A 4,678-nucleotide genomic window follows, 5' to 3' on the forward strand; every position below is an offset into this window, starting at 1 on the left:
ATATATAATAAAATAAATGTAAAGAAAGAAATTCTTCTTCATAAGAATAAAAATGAGCATTTTGAATAATTCACCACACGGTTGAATTCAGAAATTCCATATCACATCGAACTGTGAAAAAAATATGTTTTTGTTACATGAAAAAATAATACCTTAAAATAAATGAAAAGTGGGCATTTGGAAAAAAAAATCAAACATGAGTTGACGTCAGAAAATTTTATCATCACATCGAACTGTGATTTAAAAAAATGTATCTGTTCCATGAAAATCAATTCTATATCCTGGACTTTTTGATATATGTTCCTTCTTTTCAGGTTAGACTGCCATTAGCGCTGAAAAAAATAGGACTTATAACTTGATAACTATTTTCTTTTGTCAGCAGATTTTTTAAAATTGATTTTTTAAATCTGTTAGAAAAATGTTTATTGGGTATGGAAAATGTAATTGTTTGCTTAAAACAAATAGGAAACCTTACCTAAAAATGAATAATCGATTAAGGCTTTCTCTGAATAGAGTAGAAAAATTTATTACGAAATATATCAGTCACATGGTGACTTGATCTTAACTAGCAGGCAAATTAACTTTGAGTAGAAGGAACACTAATTCCTTCTTTCCTTCTCCTTCTCACACACGCTGATGTTCTCCGCAGTGGACATTTTTTGGAAACAGATCGTTTTATTGTTGCATTTAGAATAGAAAAAATATATTATAGTTTCGGCTCTCTTCCCTGCTCCTTCCTCTCACACATTTTAATATATTGCTTGCTTATGAAAACTTTGTTAAAAAAAGAGGAGGGGAAATTAGACGATTTTATTGATTTAAATAAAACATTTAGACGTGAAATCTTGTTGAAGCGGAAATTAGGAATTAAAGTTAAGTTTCAACCGCCGTTGTGCATTGATAATATGTCAATCATTTATATATTTATTTTTTTTAATTTTCTTCCTTTGAAGATTGTAACGCTGGACATGGGGCAGTCAAACCAGCTGCCAACATTGCCCTGCATTTTATTGAAACCAACCGAGAGCTCTTTTTAGTATTATCGTTGTTCCCTTAAGTGCAATTGTCTGGATCTCTTTTGCATTTGGTTCATCAGGAATATTATGTTATGTAAGGAGGTGGTTGAAATTTCTCCTGTCTTTTTTGTCTGCCTCGACGGAGGGCGAGGATCATCGCCCTCTCTGGTATAGGAAGCGAGTACAAGCCGTCCACAGTAGCCTGGTGAAAAAGGAATTGCTTTACTGAGTTTCTGAGAGAACACAGGAGTATTTGATTATTGATTGCAGGCGGCTGACTGTTGTACCACGCACCCACAGAAATTTAGGGAGTTCTGAAATTTATGAATACTCAAAAATTTCAAGGTGGATGGGAGAGGAATGTGGCATTCTGTTGTGCCACAGCTATTTTTTTTTTTTTGCGTAGTGAATGGGCCGCTGCGTAGAGCTTCAACAATTGTCTGCCCGGCTCCAGTTCACCTAGACTCATTCTCATTTTTCGGCGACCAGCATGGGACAACGACGCACATTTTTTTTTCTCTTGGAAAAAGGAGAGAGGACACCCAGTCTTCCACAATGCAATAGGTTTGTTAAGGTTATTTAAGGTTAGTTAAGTTTAGTTAAGCCCTTTAAAAGTTTATTGGTTATGAATTGTCTTTTTTTAATTGTAATATCTTGTAATATTTTTGTAAAATAAAATAGATTCTCTTTATATATTTTACAATTTGTGTTGCGTGTTGTTTGATTGGCCTCAGCATTAAGACGAGATCTGCCGTCTTCCCAACCAGAATTTAACAGAAGGAAGTCGTACGGGAGGAAAAGAAGAATCCCGGTGAAAAAGCCACACCCAATTCCAGGTATGCATTCATTCCTATAAGAAAGACTTCTCACCGCTCACTCAAATGAACGATCCAGTGTCACACATTGTTGCCGTTTACCAGGTTTTCATTCTTAACATAGGAATTAAGCCGACCCATCGTGTTAAAATTTGGTTGCCGTTCCCAGGACATTTATTTACCAAGTTAATCCTCCACGGTTTGACGCAAAGGGTTACAGTACATAGATGACTTTGCAAAAACTGAAAAGAAACTAAAGACGCCAATCAACACAACCAGAATCTTCAATTAAGATTTTCAAATGCAATTCGGTATGGGAAAGTGCGCATAAGAAAGGGGAAACTTAAAAGAACGGAATGAATGGAACTACGCAACCAAATAGAGATGATAGCACAAGGTGAACATGACAGCCATACATATTTGGGTGTTCTGGAAGCTAACACTATCAGCGAAATAGAAATAAAAGATAAAACTGGAATGAAATACCTCAGAAGAACAAGAAAACTCCTAAAAAATAAACTGTATAATAGAAAGCTAATAAAACGTATAAACAAACTATGTCACTAGTAAGATACTCTGCACTATATCTAGGTTGGACGAAAGGAGATCTGAGGGATCTCGACTAGAAGACCAGGAAACTTATAATCATGCACAATGCACTACACCCAAAGGATGATACTAACCGACTCTATGTTAAAAGAAAATACGGGGGAATAGGACTGGTTTGTATAGAAGACTGTTTAAATAACACAAAACTAATGAGAAAAATACATAATGCAGAACACTGAAAGAACCATTACTGCAGCAAGAGACACCGAAAAAAAAAACAAAACAAAACAAAAAAAACCAAAAAAACAACAACAAAAAACAAACAAACGAAACAAACAAACAAAACAAAGACAAGGGATAAAACAAGAATAGAAAAATGGGAACAGAAACAGTTACACGGACAGTTCATAAGGATGACAAAAGATGAGACTAATAAAAACACTTGGACATGGCTACAAAAAAGGAAATCCTAATAGAGAAATTGAATCCCTTATAACAGTTGCACTAAGATAACGCAATTAGAACCAACCGCATCTAAGCAAGATTCGACAAGACACAAAAAAGCAAATGTAGACTCTGTGGACAAAGAGACTAAACAATAAACCGCATAATAAGCGAATGCAGCAAACTAGCCCAAAACGAATATAAAAATAGACACAATCAAGTGGGGAAAGCAATGTACTGGGAATTATGCAGACAACGCCATTTGTAACAACTGCATAAATGGTACAAGCAAAAACCGGCAGCGGTACTTGAAAATGAAAGTAATAAAATCCTATGGAACATGGATATACAAACAGATAAACCTAGCAAAAAGACCAGATGTCATAATTGTTAACAAGAAGGAAAAGTCTTGTCATATTGTAGATTTTGTCATGCCAGCAGACCACAGATAGAAGATCAAAGAGGCTGAGAAGCGGAGCAAATGCACGGAACTGAACAGAGAGCTGAAAAGAATATGGAAGATGAAGAAAGTCAAGATAACACCACTTATTGTAGGAGCGCTAGGAATTATACTGAAAAACTTTGAAAAATAATGAGAGAGATTGGAATCAGAGGATTGGCCGAGAAGATACACGTGATAACAATAATGAAAACGGCTGTAATATTAAGGAAAATCTTTGAATGCGAAGACTAATACACATGAGGTACAGCCACAAGCCGGACAAACAGAAAATGCTATGGATGTGAAACACAAAACTTAGTATTACATGGAATAATGAAAACTGAAACTTTATAATTGTAATTTAACACCTCTCCGTTTGTGCGTTTGTTACCATAAACTAGCGTCACACCAAATAAGTGAGGAGAGTCAAGGAGGATGGAAAGACCGACGAGAGGAATCACTAGCCAGACCTCTGTTGGATGAGTGCAAAGAGGACTGGGAACTTGGAGAGGCCTTTTGCCACCCAAATTCCAGTGAAGAAAAATGATCGCTGTCAATGAGAAATCAATGGTAAGCGGTTGTTGCAATAACGCACATTCATCTGTGAAAGTTATCGAAAGAGATGGAGAGTACCGAAAATCTGGAGAGACTTGTTATTCAGACTCTAGACAACACCACAATTGTTCTCAAAGAGAAATCTTTGATGGTGGCTTGTGTGATTAAGTAAGTAAATAATAATAATAATAATAATAATAATAATAATAATAATAATAATAATAATAATGAAAACAGCTTGAATGTGGAGACTAACACACATAAACCACAAGCGCAGGCCAGACAAACTGCTGCAGAGACAAAACATGAAGCGCTACATGGAACCAAGAACATTGAAGTTGCATATCTATAAGTTCTATAACCCCAATCCCATCCCCCCATTACCACATCACTGCCCCCCCTAAAAGAGTGAAACCGATTAGTCAAGTATGGTTGATCGAAAGCACTGACCAGACCTCCACTGTATAAGTGCGAAGAGAACTGGGACCTTGGGGGAGGCTTATTGCCACTCAAATTCCAGTGAGGACCAATGACCGCTGCTAACGAGAAATCAATGGCAAGCAGCTGTTGCAATAATGCAAATTTATTTGTAAATGTTATCGAAGACGTGGAGAGTACTGAAAATCTGAGGATACTTGTTGTCACTCAGCTTTCAGGAAACACCACAGGCTGATATCAATGATCTTTGATGACCTGTTTGAAAGCTCCTTGTGAGCCAGTAATAATAATAATAATAATAATAATAATAATAATAATAATAATAATAACAATAATAATAATAATAATTATAATAATAATAATAATAATATTATAATAATGACAATAATAATAATATAAATGCATGTGTATACCAAGTC

Source organism: Euprymna scolopes, chromosome 32 (assembly GCF_053919585.1).
Source record: "Euprymna scolopes isolate OS-2025 chromosome 32, ASM5391958v1, whole genome shotgun sequence".
Classification (NCBI taxonomy): Eukaryota; Metazoa; Mollusca; class Cephalopoda; order Sepiida; family Sepiolidae; genus Euprymna; species Euprymna scolopes.